Source organism: Caretta caretta, chromosome 7 (assembly GCF_965140235.1).
Source record: "Caretta caretta isolate rCarCar2 chromosome 7, rCarCar1.hap1, whole genome shotgun sequence".
NCBI classification, from domain to species: domain Eukaryota; kingdom Metazoa; phylum Chordata; order Testudines; family Cheloniidae; genus Caretta; species Caretta caretta.
In genome coordinates, this window is record NC_134212.1 from 54,836,062 (window position 1) to 54,863,144 (window position 27,083).

The following is a 27,083-nucleotide window of genomic DNA, read 5'->3' on the forward strand; positions in this document are numbered from 1 at the left end:
ACCTCCAAGTTGCCCCAGCTTCACTGGGGAAGGAAGCCACAACTCAGTAACCAACCTGGAGAGGTGGATGGGGTTTGGGCACACAGGAATGCACCCCACTATATTCCCCCATTATCAGCCACTTGGACAACCCTGTCACCCTGTACAGGTAGTTCAAAGGTGCACAAATATACAGTGATAGGCATCTTAGGGTATGTCTGCAGTAGTGGCTACAGCTCTGCCTCTGTAGCGCCATAGTTTAGCCGCCTGCTGTGTCGATGGAAGGGCTGTTGTCGATAGGTAATCCTCCCATCTGAAAGGCCAGGTTGATGGAAGACCTAGCTGCATCTACAGCAGATGCTAGGGCTATGTCTACACTGCCACTTAGTATCCCTCAGGGGTGTGAATGAGCTACCCCCCTGGGTGACATAAGTTACACTGACCCAAGCAATCGTGTGGACAGTGCCATGTTGGCAGAAGAGCGTCTCCTGACATAGCTGCCACAGCTTGGGGGGTGGGTTCATTAAGACAATGCTAGATCTCTCTCCCGTGGGCTTAGAGGGGCTACGAGACAGCGTACAGCAGCACAGTTGCATAGGGGCAGCTGCGCTGCTGTAAGCTCTCTCGTGTAGCCACAGCCTGAGTCGACCCAAGGAGGTGCACATTTTTTCACAGCCCTGAGCAAGGTAGCTAGACCAGCGCATCTGAGATGTGGGCCCGGCTGGGGAATGCCTCTGCAGGCAGGGCTCGGGGCAGCGGGGACGGGGCCGTGTGCCGGCAAAGGGCACTAGCAGGGCTGAAATGGGGTGGGGGGGTGGATTTTCCCAAGGGCAGCCCCAGGTGCCCGCCCATGGCAGGCTGTCCCCGCGGCTCCGCTGGGCGCGCTTGGCCCGGGTCACACCCGGCTGCCCAGGGTTTCTGTCCCACCCACCGGGGCGGGGGCTGCCGAGATTCCCGGGCACCAGGCGCCAGCCCCAGGCACGGCTGGGCCACGCCGCCACACCAGGCGCCCAGCGCGGGCGGCCCCGTGAGCAGCTGCGGGGGGACGCGGTGGCCGCGGGCCCGGCCGGAGCCCAGCGCCGGTGGGAGAGCCCCGGTCTGCTCACTCCCTGCCCCGCCTCACCTCCACCTGGCGCCGGGGCCCCTCCGGCGGGTGCCCGCGCTGGCTCCCGCCTCCCCCTCACGCCGGCCCCGGGCCGCGGCCTCCCGGCCGCTGGGTCCCGCTCCGGCCGCTGGGGGAGCCGCTGCCACCGCGCCGCTCCGTCGCCATCTTCCGCTGGAGGGAGGGAGCGGAGGGGAGGCGGCCGCCAAGGTCCCGCCCCCGCCAGCTGGGCCGCCGCCGCCGCCGAGCCCGCCAGGCCCTGCGGCGGGGGGGGGGGACAAGCCAGACCCGCCCGCTCCCTTCCTGTCGCGACAGCCCCGTGGGCGGATCGACATCCCCGAGTTGCCCGGGGAGGGGGGCACCAGGTCAGAGTGATACCCAGGCAAGGGGGGCACAGGCTGGACCATTCCCCGCCCCCCTTCCAGGCAAGGGGCTGCCCATGGTGACATTAGGGTAACTGCTCCAGGGGGAGTTGGGGCGCTGTACAAACACAGAAGAGACAAGCCCTGCCCCCCAGGGCTCTGGGATTGTCTGCACCGGCAAGTTACTGCAAAATAGCTACAGTCCTTTAATAATTCCCCACCCTTGAAATTATTCCGGAATGGATGCTGTTTGCAACTGAGTTTAATTCTCTTCCAAAATGGCTTACCTTAAATCAGAAAAAGGCCCCCTTATTCCATAATAAGAGTGCCCACAGGGGAGCTGTTCTGGTCAATTTCCCACTGAAGACAAGCCCTTAGGCCTGGTCCCAGACAAGTTTTGTTTTTGTTGGGGATGTGATTTTATTTTACAGAAACAGTTATACCAGTACAACCTTTTGTATGGGCATGGCCATACCACTATAAAAGTGGGTATAGGGGCAGAGTTTATTCCCTTTCCCAGATAGGAATAATAGGGTGACCAGACTGCACGTGTGAAAAATTGGGATGGGGGTTGGGGGGGAATAGAAGTCTATATAAGAAAAAGACCCCAAAATCGGGACTGTCCCTATAAAATCGGGACATCTGGTCACCCTAAGGAATAAGCATTTCAGCACCTTTGTATAATTCCATCCAAGCAGGGTGTGGACTGTCGAACTATACCCAGATGTTTAAAACAGTACAATGGTAGCAGTCAGACAAGGCTTTATAATCTAAACAGAGGATAGGGATACAACATACAAGCTCATGACTATGATTAATTGGCACACTATGGTTAGTTAGATGTAATGTAGTTTATTCATCGTAGTAGCTTTGCATTGGTGTTTCTAACTTAACATAGCTATGATCTATTTAATGCCCACTAAATTTGGGGTTCTGCATGGGCTCTGGCTAGATGTTAAACCCCTTTCTATCTGCTCCAACTTTTCCCCTCTTTTCACACATTCAGTTCCTAGTTTTCATTAAGCCCAATGGAAATAAATGTCATGTTAATCAAATTTAATCACACACACACCCCTTCTCTGCAAAAGATAAATAGATGTAGGATGTTTCCTTTAAAATAAATGGCAAACTGTTGTTATTGGGGCTACGTGAGCCTTGTGATGGCTTCAAGTCAAGTCCCCAGCTCAGGACTCATTTGTATTAGGGAAATGGGCACCACTGATGAAGTTACATTTCTGCAAACCTCTAAGAGACACAGTGCACTGGAGTTACAGCCTGATTCTGAATAGAAACTGCTTGCTGTGGTTTTCTAAGTTACCCTTTGGCATCAGAGACTGACCACAAAAGTAAGTTTTCTAAATCACATGTAATGGCATCTGAGGTCAGGATTACACATGGGACAGTGACAACACCACAGCTGTGAATTAGTGTTTACTGTACAATCACCACTCTCCCATCAACATAGTTCTGGCTTCAAGTCACAGGAACTGAGGACTTGTCTACAAGGGAAGTTATACCACTGTAAGGTAAGATGTGAATTCTGCTTCTTTTAGCTTCTTTTGAATTCACACCTTCTTTTAGCTTAGGTACGAGGAGCGTTGCTGCAGAGCAAATGAGGAAATCAAAAAAACCCCACGAGGGAGGGAGGGAGGGATAGAGAGAGAGAGAGAGAGAAGCAACCAGCTTAATCATTAAAGTTATTTATTGCCAGGTAATAACCATAGGGGAGCCAAACAAACAAAACAGTTATAATATTAAATCTAACTTAAATTTGATTATAAAAGTCAAGTTTACAAAACTATAACTGATCACACAAGTCAGGGTCAGAAGACTATCACATCCCCGAGAGAGAGAGAGATGGGTTCTCACCACTCCGTGAAGCTTGAATTGATCCGGAGTCCCAGGTGGTGGTGGTGGTGGTGGTAGCTGAGGGTCCGGAGTGCTGGAGACAGGTAGAGCCCCCAGCATGATCAGTCAGCAGAAGATGAAGTCCCAATGGAACTGATGCAGATTTTGGATCCTGGTATCAGAACACTTACTTGAGCATAAGTAGGGGTTTTTGTTGAGAAACAACAATGGTTCAAGGGAGAACACTAGATTTGTTTATGTGTAAATAAGGGAGTATACCAAAGTTGTTTCCTTCAGGCTAGAGCATGGGAGCTGATCATTCCTGGCTTTGGACTGTGTTCCTTGGAAGGAGCTCACAATGCAATCAGGGAGCTTCACTATTTTGGATACCAATAAAGGATTTATTACTAGAATTGGTCTGATAACTACTGAGCTGGGTGTGTGCAGGCGTGGGTTCATTAACATCTGGAGCAGAGATCCCTCATCATGCAGTGCTTCCCTGCTTTTCTGGTCCCAGAGTTCCATGCAGTTCTTGCCTTGGAATTTCTGTCCTCCATTCTGTATGCTAATGGAGGTGCCTCCTTGTCCCATCTTCGATGGGAATGAGGTCTAGGGGAGTTCCCTTAATCCTGTCATCCTTATCCCAGGGGTTTAGGTGTGTCTCCCACTCCCTTTTCATTGCTTTTTGTAAGTCTTTCTTCTGATGCAGATTTGGTTCAAGCAGAGGCTGGGAGGGGGTGTTTTTTGTGAGTGACACAGGTTGGGTACTGCACCCTGGTTCCCCAAGAACACAGGGCTGCTAGGTAACACAGGTGAGGTATCATTGGAAAGGTTATGATTTACGAATGTGATTATCCATGTATACATGTATCATTTCTGTATCTGAAGTTAGGAAAATTTACTATGTAACAATTACAACTGTGTTTTCACCTGGGGAATGCCCACCAGACGCAATCATCCAGGAATGGCCCATTAGGGAGAACAATAGGACTTTGAAACTACTACTTCTTGAGAAGTTTCCTGGGATGCTGCTTTGACACTGCTGGGTTGTGTGATCATGTCATCTGGTACTGGGACATGGTACATCTTGGACTGCTGGTATTTTTCCACTAGGAGGGGTGGAGGTTCAAACTGGGAAACAAAGGATTCCTGCCATATGCAAAACGTATTTAAGGCTGGGGAGTGAGTTAATCTAGGTTCTTCTCTACAGCCTCCCCACCCAAGAAAGAAGACTGCTGAAAATACTTAAAGAAACAAAGGAACTAAGCGGGAGGCGGGGGAGGGGCTGAGCCCAGGGGAGAAAGGTCTAGTCTGTGAAAGGAATACCAGGAGATTTAAGCTGCAAGCAGTGAAGTTTAACTTCAAGAAACTCTGCAACCTGCACAAAACAATATTTAGGGTGAGAATGTGCTACTATTAACCAGTTAATTTAGTGTATTAAGCGTAGGTTGCGTGTTTTGTTTTATTTACTCAGTAATCTGCTTTGATCTGTTTACTGTCCCTTATAATTACTTAAAATTTACCTTTTGTAGTTAATAAACTTGTTTTTCTTTATTCTGTGGCAAACTTGTATAATTCATAACTGGGGGGCAAAAAGCTGTGCATATCTTCCTCCACATTGGGGGCGGATTTCATGAGTTTACGCTGTATAGATTTCTGTACAGCGCAAGACAATATAATTTTGGGTTTACACTCCAGAGGGTGTGTGCACCTGAGTGCTGGGTAATTCCCTAGCTGAAAGCCTTCCCATGCAGCACTGATTTCAGTATTGGTGTCATTCTGCAGCTGAGGGTGTCCCTACCTGTTTGTATGTGTGCGTGCGTGCGTGTAGCGGGACAGGATGAGGGATCCCAGGCTGGTGAAATGGGCGAGCTCAGTGGAACCCCAGTCTATCAAGTGGCACCGTGGAGCAGGGGGTAACCCATCACAGTGGTGCAGTGAGCAGGGTAATGTGCACAGCTTATTGCTCTGAGACACTGGTGGTGATTTTAAGTGAGTTTTAAGTGTGTTGGCTAGAGAACAGACAAAGTGGTTACAGGTTTGTTATTGTCTGTTTGCTTATTTCGGGTAAGGGAAGTAGGGACAGGAAAAGTAGGAAAATGAGTGAAAGTGAAGCTACCAAAAAGTTGGATCGTCACAGATTGCAAGTAGAAGAAAACAAAAAGATGTACAAGAGAGAGGTGGAATTAAGACAATTGCAGATAAAAAGAATGGGAAGCGGAAGAAGCCTGACAAAAAGCAGCCTACGAGAGGGTCATGGAAGCCCAGAAGCAAGCCATTGAACAGAGAGGCAAAGAAATCAGAGGAGAGGGAAAAAAAGAGAAAGCATGTACTGGCCTTAATGGAGTGGAGGAGACAGAACCCCATACCAGGGAGCCCCGCCTCTCCAAAAGTCCACAAGTGGGAGCGGTTGTGTCCTGCATACAGCAAGACTGGAGACATTGCTGAATATTTCTTCACCTTTGAGAGGCTGTGTGTGCTCCATAAAATTCCTGATGATCAAAAGATGACCACTTTGGTTGCAAATTTGTCTGGGAGAGCTCTGGATATATTCAATAAGGTGATGCTTCTAATTATGGTAAATTCAAATAGTTTTAAAACAGTTACAGATTACACTTGAAATTTTCTGAGTAAAATTTAGGAGCCTTAAAAGAGGGGCTGGATTGAATAATGTGGCATATGTAAACCAAATGAGAGATTTACGGAATAAGTGGGTGAGGGGAAAAGGTATTTCAAGCATTGAAGAAATGCATGATTTGGTTGCTCAGGAACAGCTCCTAAATATGTCTAATGATGATGTAAAACTATTTATGGGATAAGAGGGTAAAAACTGTCAAAGATCTCGCAACTTTTGCAGATGAATTTGAACAATCCTAAGCATCTATTAGGAATAAATCACAGGCAGAGGGGTTTAAGTCTGGTGGGAAGCAGGGTTCCCATTTTACCCCTGCTATCATTGTAATTCCACTGACCACCTGAGGAATAAATGCCCGGTGCTGAGTGGGAACAGGCAGCAGGCATCTCATGGAAATGCTGCTACCCAGAGCACAGAGGCATCTCAGGCAATTGCCACTTATCATACAGGATTTGTAAAGATAGCCGCTGCACAGCCTGGTAAGAAGCACATAAAGGCTGTTGGAATTAATGGCAAAGAGCTCCCTGGATGAAGAGATACTGATGCAGATATTTCTGTGGTCAGGAGAGACCTGGCAGTATGTATTTATCCTGAACAAGGACAGATGGCAGAGCTTTTGTTAGGAGGTCACAAAATCTTTGTGCCTTCGGCTAAAGTGCACATGGAAACTGAGAATTTGCAAGCTGAATTAACAATTGCTGCTGTTCCCCATAACCCAACCCAAATATTATTGGGGAATGACTTTTTTAATGTGGCACAGGCTATCCAGGGGCCTGTCAGCAGCAAGGAGGAATCTTGTGCTGAAGACCCAGAGGGAAAAAGTAAAGTCACAGAAACTGATAGGGAAATGGGAGAGTGTCTCTTTAATTCCTCTGCAGCAGTGAAAAGCAAGATGCTGCTGGAGGTGGGTGTGGTTGAGACCAGCTTTTACCCGATGGCTAAAGACAGGCTTTTCTCCAGGGGGGAAAGGAAGGTTTTGTCTACCTGTGAGAAGTCTGTCCTAGTTGCAGTTAAGAAAGGGGCAGATCTCACTCTAGAATGCATAAGAAGATGTGTCTTAGAGGGAAGCCCAGAGGAGGATGGTGGAATCCTAGAGACTGCTGTGGTGGGTGATGGTTCCATAGGCTCTGTAACTGGAGGCAAACCCAATTCAAAGAGAGAGGAGGGTGCAGTGCTTACCAGCGAAAGGATTGTTCTGGCTTTTAGCTGTGAGTCCACAGCCGAACAGGGGATAGATCCAACTCTAGAGAGCACAGAGGTGTGTGCCTTAGAGGGGGGCTTTAGCGAGGCGACGACTCACCGGTGCAGCGCCTCCTGCTGGTCGTCTTGGGAATTAGTTCTTCCAGCCTGGAGCACCCTCTGCAGGCCAGTGGCTCGCCTGCCGCTGTCCCCTGTGTCCCTCCTGGACCCCGGTGCCCCTTTACATCAGGGTTCTGCCCCCAGAAGAAACCCACAATCTGGATCTCTCCTCCCAGGGGAACCCCCAACCCTCTATCCCCACCTTGCCTCAGTGGCTACTGCCAGTCACCATCTAGCTCCCGCTTACTGGGGCAGACTGCAGTCTGTAAACCACTCATCATCGGCAAGGAGGGTTTGGACCTGCTGCCTTTGCCTAACCCTGGGATGCCCCTCTGCAACCCCAGTACCTGCTTTGGGCCTTTGACAAGGCCTGAATCCTGGGGTTTTATCAGGCTGAAGCTCCCTTTGCCCTTCCCCTTTGAGGAATCATAGAATCATAGGATCATAGAATATAAGGGTTGGAAGGGACCCCAGAAGGTCATCTAGTCCAACCCCCTGCTCGAAGCAGGACCAATTCCCAGTTAAATCATCCCAGCCAGGGCTTTGTCAAGCCTGACCTTAAAAACCTCTAAGGAAGGAGATTCTACCACCTCCCTAGGTAACGCATTCCAGTGTTTCACCACCCTCATAGTGAAAAAGTTTTTCCTAATATCCAATCTAAACCTCCCCCACTGCAGCTTGAGACCATTACTCCTCGTTCTGTCATCTGATACCATTGAGAACAGTCTAGAGCCATCCTCTTTGGAACCCCCTTTCAGGTAGTTGAAAGCAGCTATCAAATCCCCCCTCATTCTTCTCTTCTGCAGGCTAAACAATCCCAGCTCCCTCAGCCTCTCCTCATAACTCATGTGTTCCAGACCCCTAATCATTTTTGTTGCCCTTCGCTGGGCTCTCTCCAATTTATCCACATCCTTCTTGAAGTGTGGGGCCCAAAACTGGACACAGTACTCCAGATGAGGCCTCACCAATGTCGAATAGAGGGGAACGATCACGTCCCTCGATCTGCTCGCTATGCCCCTACTTATACCTCCCAAAATGCCATTGGCCTTCTTGGCAACAAGGGCACACTGCTGACTCATATCCAGCTTCTCGTCCACTGTCACCCCTAGGTCCTTTTCCGCAGAACTGCTGCCTAGCCATTCGGTCCCTAGTCTGTAGCTGTGCATTGGGTTCTTCCGTCCTAAGTGCAGGACCCTGCACTTATCCTTATTGAACCTCATCAGATTTCTTTTGGCCCAATCCTCCAATTTGTCTAGGTCCTTCTGTATCCTATCCCTCCCCTCCAGCGTATCTACCACTCCTCCCAGTTTAGTATCATCCGCAAATTTGCTGAGAGTGCAATCCACACCATCCTCCAGATCATTTATGAAGATATTGAACAAAACCGGCCCCAGGACCGACCCTTGGGGCACTCCACTTGATACCGGCTGCCAACTAGACATGGAGCCATTGATAACTACCCGTTGAGCCCGACAATCTAGCCAGCTTTCTATCCACCTTGTAGTGCATTCATCCAGCCCATACTTCCTTAACTTGCTGACAAGAATACTGTGGGAGACCGTGTCAAAAGCTTTGCTAAAGTCAAGAAACAATACATCCACTGCTTTCCCTTCATCCACAGAACCAGTAATCTCATCATAGAAGGCGATTAGATTAGTCAGGCATGACCTTCCCTTGGTGAATCCATGCTGGCTGTTCCTGATCACTTTCCTCTCATGCAAGTGCTTCAGGATTGATTCTTTGAGGACCTGCCCCATGATTTTTCCAGGGACTGAAGTGAGGCTGACTGGCCTGTAGTTCCCAGGATCCTCCTTCTTCCCTTTTTTAAAGATTGGCACTACATTAGCCTTTTTCCAGTCATCCGGGACTTCCCCGGTTCGCCACGAGTTTTCAAAGATAATGGCCAATGGCTCTGCAATCACAGCCGCCAGTTCCTTCAGCACTCTCGGATGCAACTCGTCCGGCCCCATGGACTTGTGCACGTCCAGCTTTTCTAAATAGTCCCTAACCACCTCTATCTCCACAGAGGGCTGTCCATCTCTTCCCCATTTTGTGATGCCCAGCGTAGCAGTCTGGGAGCTGACCTTGTTAGTGAAAACAGAGGCAAAAAAAGCATTGAGTACATTAGCTTTTTCCACATCCTCTGTCACTAGTTTGCCTCCCTCATTCAGTAAGGGGCCCACACATTCCTTGGCTTTCTTCTTGTTGCCAACATACCTGAAGAAACCCTTCTTGTTACTCTTGACATCTCTGGCTAGCTGCAGCTCCAGGTGCGATTTGGCCCTCCTGATAACATTCCTACATGCCCGAGCAATATTTTTATACTCTTCCCTGGTCATATGTCGAACCTTCCACTTATATGTCCACTTCTTCCACTTCTTCCACTTCTTGAATAGTCCAGTGGTTTGAGTATTGGCCTGCTAAACCCAGGGTTGTGAGTTCAATCCTTGAGGGGGCCATTTAGGGATCTGGGGCAAAAATTGGGGATTGGTCCTGCTTTGAGCAGGCGGTTAGACTAGATGATCTCCTGAGGTCCCTTCCAACCCTGATATTCTATGATTCCCCAGCACTGCTCCGCTCAAGATACCTGGTTCCCAGGCAGCTAGCCCTTCCCACTCCAGTGCTAGAGTGAGATTCCCTTAGCTCCTGGCTCACCGCCCTTGTATAGGGCCATCTGTGGCCTGATTGGGGTATGGCCCCAGCTGTGGCTGCTTCCCCAATCAGCCTAGCCTTTTCCCTCAGGAGTGAGGTAACTGCCCCGCTACAGGGGCCCAGAGAAGGGATGTGGGGGAGTACAGGAATGTCTCCTCACTGATTACATGGGAGAGTTTACCCAGGAGAAATGTGCTGGATCAGTATCTGTGATCCCAGGCACCCTACCAGTGGCTCAGGTTTTAAGAGGGAACTGTGTAACTGACTTCCCGGAGGGGAGCAGTCATACAACGGACCTCTCGGGAACAGAGAGAGGGGTGACAGAGAGTACCCCACTCCAGGTCCTACTTTTGCAAAATGTTGTTCCTGATGTACTTGTGAAAACTAACTCTGTCTCTTTAAGGCAGGATAAAATGGTTACTCACCTTCTCATAACTGTTGTTCTTTGAGATGTGTTGCTCACATCCATTTCAATTAGGTGTGTGTGTGCGCTGTATGCACAGTCGTTGGAAAGTTTTTCCCCTAGTAGTACCCGTCGGGTTGGCTGTGGAGCCCCCTGGAGTGGCACCTCCATGGTGCTCAATATATGACCCAGCTGACCCGGCGCCTCCTCAGTTCCTTCTTGCCAGTTACTCCACCAGTGCGGAAGGCAGGTGGGTTTGGAATGGATATGAGCAACACATCTCGAAGAACAACAGTTACGAGAAGGTGAGTAACCATTTTTTCTTCTTTGAGTGATTGCTCCTATCGATTCCAATTAGGTGACTCCCATGCCTTACCTAGGTGGTGGGATCGGAGTTATAGAATCGCTGATAGGAGCACCGCTGGGGCGAAAGCTGCATCATCTCTGGTGTGCTGGACAATGGCATACTGAGAGGTGAACATATGTATCGAGGACCAAGTTGCTGCCCTGCAGATTTCTTGGATCAGGATGTGGGCCAGGAATGCCGCCAATGAGGCCTGTGCCCTTGTGGAGTGTGCCGTAAGAGCTGGGGCTGGTGTCTTGGCCAGCTTGTAGCACGTGCGGATGCAGGACCTGATCCAGGAAGGTATTCTTTGATATGAGACCGGGAGTCCTTTCATCCAGTCCACCACCACTATGAACAATTGGTTCGACTTCCTGAACAGCTTAGTTCACTCAATGAAGAAGGCTAGTGCCTGCCGAACATCCAGAGAGTGCAGTCTCTGCTCATGGCTACTGGCATGAGGCTTAGGATAAAAAACAGGCAGGAATATGTCTTGGCTAGTATGGAAATGTGACACAACCTTAGGAAGAAAGGGTGGCTCAGGCCTGAGTTGCACCTTATCCTTGAGGAAAACTATGTAAGTGGCTTTCTTACATGTAAGGTGGGTCAGAGGTAAGGGCCTTTAACTCAGTCACCTTCCTTGCTGATGTAATGGCGACCAGGAAGACTACCTTCCACGACAGATAGAGAAGGAAGCAAGTCGCCAGTGGTTCAAATGCGGGCCCCATTAGCCTGGAGAGGATCAAGTTAAGGTCCTACTCAGGAATAGGCTGTCTAATCTGGGGATGTAGCCATTCCAGACCCTTGAGGAACCATCCAACTATGGTGGTGTACCAGTGGTCGAGGCCACGCTGGTGCCACCAGAATTATTTCTGCCTCGTCTCTGTGGACCTTGAGCAGGACCTTGTATATGAGAGGAATCGGGGAAAGGCGTAGAGGAGACAACCTCCCCAGGGTAGCAGGAATGCATCCACAATTGAGCCTCGACTGCTTTTCTGGAAGGAGCAAAACACTGGGCACTTTCTTTGCTCCGAGTGATGAACAGGTCGACCTGGGGAAACCCCCGCTCTGGAAAAGGGAGAGAATGACATCTGGCCGGATGGACTACTCGTGGTTGTGGAAGGACCTGCTGAGGTGGTCCACTGGTAAGTTCTGGACTCCTGGCAGATATGATGCTTCCAGGTGGGCTATACAGAATTCCCAGAGTCTGAGAGCCTCCTGACAGAGGGAAGAGGACAGGGTTCCATCCTGCTTGTTGATGTAAAACATTGAAGTGGTGTTGTCCGTCATGACTACCACGTACTGGCCTTGCAGTTGAGACTAAAAGGCTTGGCATGCAAGTCACATAGCTTTGAGCTCCTTGATATTGATATGGAGAGAGAGCTTGTCCTATGCGTAGAGGCCCTGCATTCGGAGATCTCCCAGATGTGTGCCCCAGCCTAGAGCTGATGCGTCCATAACTAGAGACAAGAAAAGCTGAGGGCTGCGGAAGGGACTCCCTTACAGACTATTCAAGCATTGAGCCACAACTGGAGTGATTCTAGTACCTTCTTTGGCACCGTGACCACTAAGCCCAGGCTGTCGTGCCCTGGCGGTATGTCGAAGCGAGTCATGTCTGTAGAGGCCTGAGCCTCAGCCTGGAATGCCATACCAGGTACGTGCAGGCAGCCATGTGACCAAGGAGACTGAGGCAATTCCTCTCTGTAGTAGTCGGGTATTCTCTTATGCATCGAATGATGCTTGTCATGGCTTGGAATCGGGACTCCAGCAGATTTGCTCTTGCCCAGACCGAGTCCAACACTGCCCCGACAAACTCTGTTCTCTGGGTTGGTGACAAGGTTGACTTGTTCACATTGAGGAGGAGACCAAGACTCTCGAACATGGATGTGACCAGACTGACCTGCAACTCCACCTGCTCTCTGGTATGTCCCCTGAGTAGGAGGGAGGCTGCTACCACTGACATGCACTTGGTGAACACTCGTGGGGCTGTCAACAGGCCAAAGGGAAGGATCATGAACTGATAATGGTTTTGGTCGAACATGAACCTTAAAAAGCGTCTGTATGCAGGGTGAATCACTATGTGAAAGTACGCATCTTTCATGCCAAGGACGGCAAACCAGTCTCCCAGATCCAGGGAAGGAATAATTGTACTGAGGGAGACCATGTGGAACTTCAACTTTACCATGAACTTGTTGAGTCCTCGCGGGTCTAGAATGGGTCTGAGACCCCCCTCCCCCCTTGGCTTTGGGGATTAGGAAGTCTCGGGAATAGAATCCCTTGCCCCTTAGCTCCTGAGGAACCTCCTCCACCGCTCCTATGACGAGGAGCGCCTGCACTTTCTGGATAAGGAGTTGCTTGTGAGAAGGTCCGTGAATAGGGACAGGGAAGGGGGGCAGGAGGGAGGGTAGGAGCAGAATTGGAGAGACTATCCCACTTCCGCTGTGCGAAGAACTCAGCGGTCCAATGTTATTTGGGACCACACGCAATAGAAGGGGGATAAATGGTTCAAAAAACACAGGGAAGGATCTGGCGCTGAGATAGGTGCTCCATCCTCGGGCACACTTTCAAAATGTCTATTTTGAGCCCAACGAAGGCTTAATCGGGCCCTGTCCCTGTCCGGACGGGGGATGGGAAGGCTTACGCCTGTAAAAATCCTACCTTGGCCGAGGAGGATACGACCGCTGTTGCGGCATTTGGGGCTTAAAGGGCTTTCGTTGGGTTGCCAGGGTATGCATACCCAAAGATTTCATTGTTGCTCTGGAGTCTTTGAGGCTATGCAGCCTGGAGTCTGTCTGTTCAGCAAACAGACTCACCCCGTCAAAGGGTAGGTCCTGCATAGTTTGCTGAACCTCGGGCGGGAGCTCCGAGGCCTGCAGCCATGAACTACGCCGCATAGCTATCCCTGAGGACAAGGTGTGCACTGCCGATTCCTCAGAGTCCAGTGAGGCCTGTAAAGAGGTCTGTGCCACTGCCTTGCCCTCCTCGACAATTGCCCCAAACTCCTCCCTGGACTCTGCTGGTACCAGCTCCCTAAACCTCAGCATTGAGGTCCAGGAGTTAAAACTGTACCTGCTCGGGATTGTCTGCTGGTTGGCAATCCTGAGTTGCAAGCCCCCTGTGGAGCATACGTTGTGTCTGAATAAATCCAGGCACTTGGCGTCCTTAGATTTAGGCGCTGGGGCTTGCTGTTCCTTCCTCTCCCTTTCATTTACTGCCAACACTAGCAACGAGCAAGGCTGTGGGTGTGTGAACAGGTAGTTGAACCCCTGGGAGGGCACAAAGTACTTCCTCTCCACACACTTAGCGGTGGGAGGGATGGAGGCCAGGGTCTTCCAAATGGTCTTTGCATTGGCTTGTATAGTTTTGATGAGGGGTAGAGCGACCTTGGTTGACCCTTCTGGTGCCAGGATGTCCACCATAGGGTCCTCTGACTCTACCACCTCCTCAGCACGCAGTTCATATTCTGTGCCTCCCTGTGCAGGAGTTCATCATGGGCATGGCTATCTATAGGGGGCAGCCCCCTAGATGGAGGTGCCCACCACTGCCTCATCCGGGGAAGATGATGAGGATGCTAGTGGGGGAACTGGGTCCTCCGGACCATCTTGGTCCTCAGGGACCTCTAGACCCCCCTCTAGCTCCATGCCAGCCACTCCAGGGTCTGGCTCAGGAACTGGAGTGGGTTCCAGGGGAGGTGGTGCAACCGCCAACGCCTCTGCACCCCTAGGGGTGGGGCAACTGGCCGCTGCCTCTGGCACCCTAGGCTCTTATCTCACTGAATGAAAGGCCTTGGACTGGGCCCCCTGGGCCTGGTGGTACGTCCATGGGGTCCAAAATAGCCACTGTGCAGGCCATGGCCCTGCATCCAGGTCAGGTCTGTCCCATGCCGACTTGTACCGGGGCCGCTGTGAATATTTGGACCACATCTCCAAGTCCGAAGACAGGGACCGAGATGGTGACAGCCGAGGCTGTGCTGAGTGCAGCTGAGCTGGGAGTGGTACCGCGAGGCTGGGGAGTGGTGCCTTGACCTGGATTGGTACAACGATCTGGAGCGGTCCCGTGAACGGCGTCTGTGCAGAGAGCCGGATCGGTGCCAATACAAACGGTGCAGAGATCGGGACCTACTGCACGAGGGCGATCTGTGTCGCGAGTGGGAGCACTGCCGGGACCTGGCTTGGTGCCGCGAGTCAGGCTTGCACCGCGAGTGCAACCAGCGCCGTCACACTGATTGCCCTCAGGACTCCAAGCGGTGCTGGGACTCTGAGCGGTACCGCCCCTCTGCAGGCTGAATTGGAGGGTGGATCATGGCCGGCTTTCCCCAGGATAGTGCTGCCCATGGTATGGTATTGGAGGCTTAATGTGGAGGGCCGGGACCTTGGTGCCGTCATCACAATGAGGTTCCTGGCAGCCTCAAAGGTGTCTGGGGTGGAAGGCAGTTCTACCTCCTCCACCACTGGACCCGGGGAGTCCAAGTGCACCTGACTCAACAGTCCCCCTTGCAGGGCCGAAGTCAGCGGTGCTGGTTCCAAAAGGTTTGGCGCTGGGGGCTCCTCCCTGGGATGTGCCCCATTGCTTGGCTCTGATGGAGTGGGTCCTGAAGTAGGGGAACCACTCCTCCCCTGCTTCCGGTGCCGCTTCTGCACCGCGGAATGGAATTGGTGCCAGGCTGGTCCCACCGTCTTCAGTGCCGGGGAGCTACCAGAGTCTTTCCTCGGTGCCGCGTCCACCACTGCTACTGGGGCACTGCACACCGACGAACTCGGCACCGGGTCCTGCCACAGCAATGCTGGTTGAAGTCTAAGTGCCGCCTCCATAAGGAGCTGCTTCAATCTAAAGTCCCGCTCCTTCTTGGTTCGAGGATGAAAGCCCCTACCAATCCTGCACTTTTATGGCTGATGGGCTTCCCCCATACACTTTAAACAAGTGTCATGAGGGTCGCTCATTGGCATGGGCTTGTTGCAGGACTTACAGGATTGAACCCCTGGGACTTAGGCATGTAAGTCCCCCAAGGAGAACTTTCTTTCCTGGGTGTCTGGCTGGTGAGTTTTGCCCACATGCCCAGGGTTCAGCTGATCGCCATATTTGGGGTCGGGAAGGAATTTTCCTCCAGGGCAGATTGGAAGAGGCCCTGGGGTTTTTTCGCCTTCCTCTGTAGCATGGGGCACGGGTCACTTGCTGGAGGATTCTCTGCACCTTGAAGTCTTTAAACCATGATTTGAGGATTTCAATAGTTCAGACATAGGTGAGAGGTTTATTGCAGGAGTGGGTGGGTGAGATTCTGTGGCCTGCGTTGTGCAGGGGGTCAGACTAGATGATCATAATGGTCCCTTCTGACCTTAATATCTATGAGTCTATGAGAACGCAGTCGGGGTGGAGGGTAACCCCCGCAGTCCAACAGCTGAGTAACTAACTAACTAGAACTACAATAACTAAGAACTAACGAAGAACCAATCAACTATAAAATACAAACAGTCCGAATCAGAAGCTAGGGAAAACGAGGAGAGCTTGCAAAGCAAGACTCCACGGTTCCAATGCCCATCACTGGCAGTAAGAAGGAACTGAGGTGGCGCTGGGACAGCAGGGTCATATATCAAGCAACATGGAGGCACCACTCCAGGGAGCTCCACAGCCGACCCGATGGGTGCTGCTAGGGGGAAAACTTTCCGATGACTGTGCACGCGGTGCGCACGCACTGTGATAAGAAGGAAGTTCTATAAGAATACTGCTTCTCAGCTAGTACTCACAGCTTGGCACAGCAGAGAAAGAATAACCAATCTAGACTGCTGTGTGGAAGGGGAAACTGAGGCACACCACCTCATGGCATTGGTGGCTAAATGCCAAGACACCTAAACTCTAGAACAGTGGTGGGAAAACTATGGGCCACAGGCTGCATCCGGCCCATAAAACCTTTTAATCCAGCCCTTGAGCTCCTGCCAGGGAGTGGGATAGGGGGCTTGTCCCAGTCTGTGCGTACTGTAGCTCCGCACAACTCCTGGAAGCAGTGGCATGTTCCCCCTCTGGCTCCTACAAATAGGGGCAGCCAGGGGACTCCGCACGCTGTCCCTGCCCAAAGCACCAGCTCTGCAGCTCCCATTGGCTGGGAACCACAGTCAATGGGAGCTGTAGGGGTGCCACCTGCAGACAGGGCAGTGCGCAGAGCTGTCTGGCTGATGCCATGCCTCCATGTAGGAGCTGGAGGGGGGACATGCCACTGCTTCCAGGAGCTGCTTGAGGTAAGCGCTGCCCATAGCCTGCACCCCTGACCTCGTGCTGCACCCCAACTCCCTGCCCCAGCTGTGATTCCCCCTCCCATCCTCTGAACACCTTGGTCCCAGCCTGGAGGACCCTCCTGCACCCCAACCCCCTCATCCTCAACCCCACCCCAGAACCCGCACCACCAGCCGGAGCCCTCACCACCACCTCCTGCACCCCAACCCCCTGCCCCAGCCCGGAGCCCCCTCCCACACTCCAAACCCCTCCGCTCCAGCCCAGAGCCCCCGCCCATACGCTGAGCCCCTCATTTCTGGCCCCACCCTGGACCTCGCATTAGTCAGGGACTAATCCTCTTGCAGTAATCAAAGGGGGTGAGGTGTGATCCCTCTGCCCCATATTTTTCATACAAATATGCTTATGATATGACCATGGCATAACTGAAATATGTTTTATGCAAGATAGGTCATGTGAGGTATCATTTGAAAGATTATGATTATCCAATTTGTATGCATGTATCATTTCTGTATCTGAAGTAAGGAATATTGACTATGTAACAATTACAACTGTATTTTCACCTGGGTAACACCCACCACACAGTATGCAATCAGCCAGGAATGGCCCATTAGGAAGAACACGAGGACTTTGAAGATCCTACTTCCTGAGAAGTTTCCTGGGATGCTGCTTTGACACTGCTGGGTCATGTGATCATGTCACCTAGTATTGGACACCATTAATCACCTCCTGCTGTGAAGGACTGTGACTCTCAGTAACGTGCAGAAAATAATTGATGGCTGTCAGGCAATGGGATTCCCTAAGTGGAGCAGATTGATAGATGGAACGCATATCCTAATTTTGGCCACAGACCATCTTTCAATGGAGTACATCAATTGAAAGGGTACTTCTCCAGGGTTTTGCAAGTGCTGGTGGCTCATCATGGGCATTTCTCTGACATCAGTGCAAGGTGGTCTGGGAAGGTACATGACGCATGCATCTTTTGGAACACTGGACTGTATAGAAAGCCACATGCTGGGACTCTCCAGCCCAGAAAATTCCAGTGGGAGATGTGGGAATGCCCATAGTGACCCTTGAAGACCCCGCCTACCCCTTGCTCCTGTGGCTCAAGAAGCTTTACACCAGGAACCTAGACAGCAGCAAGGAGCGGATTAAAAACAGGTGCTGAATGACCATAGAATGTGCCTTTGGCTGATTAAAAGGTCGCTGGTGCTGTGTTTTTGGCCAATTAGACCTCAGTGAGGAAAATATTCTGATGATCATTGCAGCCTACTGTACTCTGCATAATTGCAAAGCAAAGGCATAAAAGGTTTGAGCAGCCAGATACAAGGGCAATTAGAGGGGCACAGTGGAAGGCTATTCGAATCAGGGAAGCTTTGAAGGAGCATTTTGACAATGATTCCCAGTAACGTGTCTTTATGTGATGCATTTGGCCAGGCAATGCTTATTTGCCATCTTGAATTACCCCTGTAGTGCTTGCTTCCTGAGTATTAATTGCACTAAGCAAATATTCCTACCTAAAGCCACTTTGTTTGAATGTTAGCACTGACGAACATGTGTATGATGCAAATAAAGACTCATTTTATTTCAAAGACCCAAGTTTAATAACAGGACAAAACACAAATTTTTGGTCAGACTGGGGATATGGCAACGAGGAACAGTCTCATGCTTAGGGCTCTCACAGCTGCGTGTAACTCCAACTTTTGTTGTGAAACCAGTCCCTAAGTGTGGAGTGCACAGCATACCAGAAACAGGTGAGGAATGTGGTGGGGGAGTTTGGGGAGGGCATGGAATGGAGTTCTGTATTGGATGCAGGGGGAGTTGTGCACAGATAAGCTCAGACTGCAGCATAATGAGGAACTTCAGCATCTGTGTCTGGCCCTCTGTGATGGGGTGAACTCACCCCACACTGGACGGGGAAGGGTTAACTCCTCACTCTGGGCAGAGGAAGTCATGCTCCAGGTGTAGCACCAGTATAAGAGGGAGGATCCCAGCTCACTCCGAGCTAACTGCTGGAGAGGAAAGATATTCTTTGCTGGCTCTGGCTCAGGAACCACTAGAGGCCTGGACTGCTGAAGCCAGAGGCGCCAAGACCCAAGCAGATGCCCAGCTACCTGTGGATGCCCCAGGGAGGTCTGAGCTACAGTGAGTTGCACCAGCTGAGGAACCTGGAGACCCCGAAGATGTGCAGACAGCCACCAGGAGCAACATAGTAGAAAGTAGCCCAGGGGGGACTAGCCATTGTCCTGATGACGGTCACCGTGTTGTGAACAGATCCCCACTGACCCAGTGGTGGACACACTCACCACTGACAGGGCCCTGGCCTGGGACCCCCTACCTGTCCACCACCTGTCCTGTCCTTCCCTGCCCCCTCCCCGTGGGTGGCAGCCTACATACCCCAACTGGCCACTAGGTCATACAGCCTCACCCCGGAGGGCAACTCTATTGACTTTGGCCACTAGGCCTTGCTGCCCTTCAAACCCAGGGTATCTATATTGACTCTGGCTGTCAGGCTTCACTGCCCTGCAGAGCAGGGTTATCCCCCTGATGTAGTTCATGTGACCCTACCACCCTGTGCATCAGGGTGATTACATAGACACCGGCCATTGAGCCTTAGAGCGGATCAGGGCAACTCTATGGACTTCAACCCTTAGGTCTCACGGCCTAGAGACAGAAGGCAGATCGAAGGATGGGGTGAACTCACCCTGCACTGGATAGGGTTTTCCCACCCCATCACACCCTCCAAGAGCTCTGTCATCTGCTCCTGCCCCCTTTCCAGGCTAGCCAGCCTGAGTCCTTCATTAAGTGTCTCCCTTCATGCTCTTGTTTTGCTGTGTGCTGCATCTGGTGATTGCAGCACTTCTCTAAACATATTCTCCTTACTCCTTCTCTTTTGCCTCCTTATCTGATGGAGGTGCTCTGCTGGTGTGTTGGTCCTCAAGGGCACATCCGCAGAAGCCAAGGAAACAATGAACAGAGACAGTATTGTGAATATGCTCACAGCTGTGAATCACAAAAGTTACACACACCTCTTTCTCACTGTCCCTTTGCTAGCACACAGCTGGCTGCAAGTACCAAATATGGTGGCTTTGCCGGGGTGGGATGGCAAGGGGGAATGAGTAAGAAGGGACAAAGGGCAGTTTGTGAAGGGGGTTACAACAAGTGGCTAGGGAGACTATTCTGAATATTGGTACTCTTTTCCACAAGCTGGGGTAATCAAACCCAATATTTCACTCTTAAGGGTAACCCAGGATGCAAGGGTGCATCTCCTGTATGTGTGGGGCTTCAGACCAAGCCCATATGCTGCTTGCCTGTGTGCCACTCCACTCCCTGCAGAAATAACTGCCGGGTGGCACGACAAAGTTTCCTACAGCAGGGAGAAAAACAAGGCAGCTCTGCCAAGGAACCTTCGGCAGAGGATTGCAGAATACCTAAGGAAAGGTTCCTAGAGATTTCTATGGAGGATCCCCAGGACAGCCTGATGTACATTAACAAACTGTTCTGCTGGGCCCCCACTGTGTAGATGCACTGTTAATTTCTCCTTATCCCTTCTCTACCGTATAAAAAAAAGTATGTGAGAGCTCAATCTCCTCTCACCACGTAGTATCAAAGCAAAATGAGCACTTCCCAGAGCTCCCCAATCCTGCAACCTGCACCCCAGGGCTAGAGTGCTGGGACTGGCTAGACCCCTTCAGAGCTGAAAAAAGGTCCTGACTCACCAAGCCACTGGACAATCCTGTCGTGTGCTTCACATCATCCTCCAGCTCCACTGCCTCATCCACCATTTCGTCATGGGGGTTGAGTCCACTGGCTGCTGCCTCCAGTCCCTCAGAAGTATCCACGGGGCTCTTGGTGGTGGGGTCACTGCCCAAGATGACGTACAGCTCTTTGTAGAAACGGCATGTCTTTGGCCCCGCACCAGAGCAATGGTTGGCCTCCCTTGCCTTCTGGTATGCCTGCTTCAGCTCCTTGATCTTCACACAACACTGATGTATGTCCGGTTTGTAGCTCTAATCCAACATGCCATGAGAAATCTGACCCTAGGTATTGAAGTTCCCGCAGCCTCCTCTCCTCATAGGCTCAGCAGCTCCAACAGCTCCAGTGTGCTTCACACAGGGGAGCATCTGCTGTGGAAAGGCAGCATAGTCAGCTGGGAAGATGTTGTGTGACCTTTGCACCCCGAGCAAACAGGAAGAGGAATTTCAAAAATTCTCAGGCCTTTAAATGGGGGAGGGATGCATACTTGTGTACCTTCAGGGCAGTGGAGTTCAAACTGCTGACCAGGGTGGTCAAGATGGGCATTGATGGGACACCTGGAAACCAGTTAGGGCAACATAAACAAGTGCACTGTCTATACTGATGCTGCATCACTAACTACGTTGCAAAGAGCTCTATGCCGCTCATTGAGGTGGTTTTATTATGTCCGCATAGCATGGGAGTTACATTAGCAGGAGGAGCACAGTTGTGTGTAGACTTCCACTGTTTTGTTGATGAAAGCTGACTTTTGTCGACACAATTGTGTAGTGTAGACAAGGCTGAAGAAGTCCCCAATTCCAGTGAGTATTGTACTGCCTGAGAGAGACAGGACTTGTCATAGAGTTAGGCCATAACTTAAGTCGACTGAAATCTGTAGTGTAGACATGGCCTTAAACTGCTGTAGTGATACAGGTATAGCTATACTGGTTTAAATTCACATTAGATTGTACCAAAAAACTTTGTGGTGTAGACAAGCCAATAGGTCAGTATCACAATTTCCCTTTTAATAACAAAGAGACTGAAGCACAGAAGTTAAGTGACTTGTATAAGATCACACTCTAAGTCAATGGCATAACTGGAGAGAGAAGCTATGAGCCTGATACCCTCTGGACAAGAAGGTTTCCATAGTTAAGTGATCAGAACGTTCTCCTGACTAGCCCCACCGCCAGTCTACACAGCCAGAAGAGCCACAGCTGAAGTCATCTTCCTCGCTCCTTCTTTCACCCCATCACATTCCCCCTCTGAATCTGTTATCTTCCTGGGACTTATCACATCATACGTGTTCTCCTCATCAGCACCTACAAGGTTTTGTCCCGACCTCAGCTATCATTTTCCTCTACTGCTTCTCTCACTCCCCAAGATCTTCCAAGTGCTCTTGCTTTTGTGCTCCCTTCTCTTCCTACTCTTAGCTGTGTGCCTTCTATCACACAGCTGTGTGGGCCTGCAGTACTCTCCCTGTGTTCACTGGGCAAATGACCTTCCTCCTTATCCAAATCCCTCTTTACAACCCACCTTTTCAAAGCAATCTCTCTCCTCTTCTCATCATGAATTATCCCACACACACACTCCCTGTCCTGGACAGTTGGCTTTCGTTTTGTGTTTATCTTTATTTATTTAGATTGTGAGCTCTGTGGGTCAGGGAGCCTGTCGCTTTCTTAAAGGGATGGGCAAATTTATGGTGCCATATAAATGTTTAAATAATGAAATGATATATCTTTGAACACTCTCGAGCACTAAGAAAACCCTTTTCGAACTGGTATAGAAGATTTGTGCTGATATCCATTACATATAAATACATGGCAAATTAGAGAAAATTTGTGGCACACTACTCAAATGGCACATTGATCTGTTTAAGATCATTAGGTTTCAGAATTAACACTCCATTGGGATAAATTGTGGGGGAGCAGTTCACACCTCCTCTCAGAACTATTATTTCAGTCTACCTATCTCCAGACTCTTGTCTACACATGAAAGATTTTTTGGTGTAACCTAAGGTGTGAATTTATACTGAAGTCCAGTAGAATTCTCTGCGTGAATGCTCTTATTCTGGTGGAAGAGTGGCTTTTTCTGTTTCACTTAGGTCACTCGGGATGGGTTTTAAGCTAAGCCAGAAAAAGTCACTCTCATTGGAATAAGAATGCCCATATGAGGTGTCATACCAGTTTAACTATAGCAATATAATCAGTAAAACTTTCCCATGTAGACAAGACCTCACACAACACTGTCTTAATTTCACACTGGCAAGATTTCCTTTGCTACCGGGAAGGCTAAAAGTGATTCTTACAGAATTACAGAAACTAATGGGCCCAACTGAAGACGTGGCATATCACAGTACTGGCTGAACCTGAGCTTTGTACATGTATAATGGGGGATAATTTGAAGGAAAGGTTTCCTGGAGATGAATTTAGGATTGCCATTTCATGATGTGATGATGCAGCTCCTCCCAAATGAGCGTCAATAAAACTTCTCTACCCCTGCACACCATTGCATTTAGTTTATGCCACATAACAGAGAGAACTTTTAGAGTTAAAACTTTATTATTTCAGTTCTTTGCATCTCTCCACCAATAAGCCAGGTTGTCTTAATTACCATGAACATACAGGCTTCCAAGTGTGTGTTAATATATTTTTTCTAAAAACAGTTTGTGTATAAAAGGAAATTCCTTATCTATTCTTCCTGATGATATACACCTCTACCCCAATATAACATGAATTCGGATATAACACGGTAAAGCAGCACTCTGGGGGGCGGGGCTGCGCACTCCGGTCGGGCAGCGTGTCTGGCTCCAACACGCTGCTCTGAGCGTCGTGTTAAGGGTGCCAGGCCGGGGCTGAGGGATTAGACAAGAGGCAGAGGGTCTCAGGGGACAGGGAGGGTTGGATGGTTCGGAGGTTCTGGGGGCGGGGTGATCAGGGCACAGGGGAGTCCCAGGGGGCGGGGGTGTGGCTAGGGGTCGGGACAGGGAACGGGGGGGAAGGGTTTGGATGGGTCGGGGGTTCTGAGGAGTCAGTCAGGGGGTGGGAAGTGACTATTAATAACGGAAATGTTCGAGGCCAAAACAAGTTCGATATAATGCAGTTTCACTTATAACGCGGTAAGATTTTTTGGCTCCTGAGGACTGCGTTATATCAGGGTAGAGGTGTATATCATGGGAGACTCCAGCTCTTGGGTCTGTGCTTCCAGTTTGTGATCAGGCAGGAACACCTATCACTGAAAAGCTACTGAGACTACAGTCAGCAGGTGTCTCACACCCTTCAGTCAAGTGATTTGGGCGGCCCCCCCCAAAAAAATTCTACAGTATGTTCCTTCCAAAAACAAGTATGACAAAAGGAGTACTGCGAGAACTGGGGGTCCCCAAATGAAATTAATAGGCAGCAGATTTAAAACAAACAAAAGGAAGTATTTTTTCACACAACACACAGTCAATCTGTGGAACTTCTTGCCAGAGGATATTGTGAAGCCAAGACTATATAACAGGGTTCAAAAAAGAACTAGATAAGTTCATGGAGGATAGGTCCATCAATGGCTATTGGCAGGGATGGTGTCCTAGTCTCTGTTTGCCAGAAGCTGGGAATGGGCAATAGGGAATGGATCACTTGATGATTACCTGCTCTGTTCATTCCCTCTGGGGCACCTGGCATTGGCCATTGTCAGAAGAGAGGATACTGGGCTAGATGAACCTTTGGTCTGACCCATTATGGCCATTCTTATGAGTACACACCACAGGTACAGAACCTTCCAAATTCGCAGGGGAGAAGGGTTGATAGGAAAGGACTGGAATCTACTGGGGTAAGTAATGATACCTCACACCCCTCTAGTACTTTTCAACAGTAAATCTCAAAGTGCTTTACAAAGTAGGTCAGTATCATTATCCTCATTGTACAGATGGGGAAACTGAGGCACAGAGCAGGGACATAACCAGCTCAAGTCCCCAGCAGGCCAGTGGCAGAAACCAGAATAGAACCCAGGTTTCCTGAACTCCAGCCCAGCGCTCTATCAGCAACATTGTGTCCTATCTTCAGAGAATTATAGTTAAGTAACAACTATGGACAATTCTTATTAGGAAAAAAATTACTTATCACAGTAGACTCCAACTCTTGGAGCTAAAATACTTGAGAGATGCCGATATGAGGGTAACCCAGCAACCAGCATTATACAGATGAAAAAGAGCAAAAATGTATCTTGGACAGTAAAGAAGGTTCCCCCTACTGGTCTACTAATGAAAAGCCCTATAGAAGAGCTAAATATTATATTACCTCTTTTGCACACTCCTAACTGAGCACATATTTTTGAACATCTTCACAAAAAAGTGAGTTCATAGGCATACAGAATTACCTAGGTGCATATATTATGCCTATCATTTTGGGGTTTGGGCATCAACAGAATTATGTATACAAATTCAGTCAGAAGAATCTGATTCAGAGTTGTAGGTGTGTTAGTCTGTATCAGCAAAAAGAACGAGGAATCCTTGTGGTACCTTAGCCCTGGTCTACACTAGGACTTTAGATCGAATTTAGCAGCGTTAAATCGATTTAAACCTGCACCCGTCCACACAATGAAGCCCTTTATTTCGACTTAAAGGGCTCTTAAAATCGATTTCCTTACTCCACCCCTGACAAGTGGATTAGCGCTTAAATCGACGTTGCCGGCTCGAATTTGGGGTACTGTGGACACAATTCGATGGTATTGGCCTCCGGGAGCTATCCCAGAGTGCTCCATTCTGACCGCTCTGGACAGCGCTCTCAACTCAGATGCACTGGCCAGGTAGACAGGAAAAGAACCGCGAACTTTTGAATCTCATTTCCTGTTTGGCCAGCGTGGCAAGCTGCAGGTGACCATGCAGAGCTCATCAGCAGAGGTGACCATGATGGAGTCCCAGAATCGCAAAAGAGCTCCAGCATGGACTGAACGGGAGGTACGGGATCTGATCGCTGTTTGGGGAGAGGAATCCGTGCTATCAGAACTCCGTTCCAGTTTTCGAAATGCCAAAACCTTTCTGAAAATCTCCCAGGGCATGAAGGACAGAGGCCATAACAGGGACCCGAAGCAGTGCCGCGTGAAACTGAAGGAGCTGAGGCAAGCCTACCAGAAAACCAGAGAGGCGAACGGCCGCTCTGGGTCAGAGCCCCAAACATGCCGCTTCTATGATGAGCTGCATGCCATTTTAGGGGGTTCAGCCACCACTACCCCAGCCGTGTTGTTTGACTCCTTCAATGGAGATGGAGGCAATACAGAAGTAGGTTTTGGGGACGAAGAAGATGATGAGGAGGAGGTTGTAGATAGCTCACAGCAAGCAAGCGGAGAAACCGGTTTTCCCGACAGCCAGGAACTGTTTCTCACCCTAGACCTGGAGCCAGTACCCCCCGAACCCACCCAAGGCTGCCTCCTGGACTCAGCAGGCGGAGAAGGGACCTCTGGTGAGTGTACCTTTTAAAATGCTATACATGGTTTAAAAGCAAGCATGTGAAAGGATTACTTTGCCCTGGCATTTGCGGTTCTGCCTTTGCAAAAGGTTTCTGGGGAGGGCAGCCTTATTTCGTCCTTCATGGTAGGACACTTTACCACTCCAGGCCAGCAACACGTACTGGGGAATCACTGTAGAACAAAGCATTGCAGTGTATGTTTGCTGGCATTCAACCAAAATCCGTTCACGCGGTGGGAGGAGGCAAAATGCGACCTTGTAACGAAAGCACATGTGCTATGTATGTAATGTTAACTTTCAAGGTTTACCCTGAAAGAGTGTAGCCACTGTTTTATAAAATGTGTCTTTTTAAATACCGCTGTCCCTTTTTTTTTCTCCACCAGCTGCATGTGTTTCAATGATCACAGGATCTTCTCCTTCCCAGAGGCTAGTGAAGCTTAGAAAGAAAAAAAAACGCACTCGCGATGAAATGTTCTCCGAGCTCATGCTGTCCTCCCACACTGACAGAGCACAGACGAATGCGTGGAGGCAAATAATGTCAGAGTGCAGGAAAGCACAAAATGACCGGGAGGAGAGGTGGAGGGCTGAAGAGAGTAAGTGGCGGGCTGAAGAGAGTAAGTGGCGGGCTGAAGACAGGGCTGAAGCTCAAAGGTGGCGGCAGCGTGATGAGAGGAGGCAGGATTCAATGCTGAGGCTGCTGCAGGACCAAACCAGTATGCTCCAGTGTATGGTTGAGCTGCAGCAAAGGCAGCTGGAGCACAGACTGCCACTGCAGCCCCTCTGTAACCAACCGCCCTCCTCCCCAAGTTCCATAGCCTCCACACCCAGACGCCCAAGAACACGGTGGGGAGGCCTCCGGCCAACCAGCCACTCCCCCACAGAGGATTGCCCAAAAAAAAGAAGGCTGTCATTCAATAAATTTTAAAGTTGTAAACTTTTAAAGTGCTGTGCTTAAAGTGCTGTGTGGCATTTTCCTTCCCTCCTCCACCACCCCTCCTGGGATACCTTGGTAGTCATCCCCCTATTTGTGTGATGAATGAATAACGAATGCATGACTGTG

General features: G+C 50.0%; 1 protein-coding gene and 1 long non-coding RNA gene across 6 annotated transcripts in view; one reads left to right on the top strand and one right to left on the bottom strand.

The window, feature by feature from the left end:
• The window catches only part of NDST2 (N-deacetylase and N-sulfotransferase 2), a 234,919-nt gene extending 233,691 nt beyond the window's left edge, over positions 1-1,228 (bottom strand). For all 5 annotated transcript variants that reach the window (XM_048856859.2, XM_048856861.2, XM_048856864.2 and 2 more), the window contains exon 1: positions 1,103-1,228. The gene's annotated coding sequence lies outside the window, so the exon portion shown is untranslated. The remainder of the gene's footprint in view (positions 1-1,102) is intronic.
• A 63-nt stretch (positions 1,229-1,291) lies between these two features.
• LOC142072763 (uncharacterized) overlaps positions 1,292-27,083 on the top strand; it is a 46,881-nt gene continuing 21,089 nt past the window's right edge. Inside the window, exon 1 of the long non-coding RNA XR_012669321.1 lies at positions 1,292-2,969. This is a non-coding gene — a long non-coding RNA (uncharacterized LOC142072763). The remainder of the gene's footprint in view (positions 2,970-27,083) is intronic.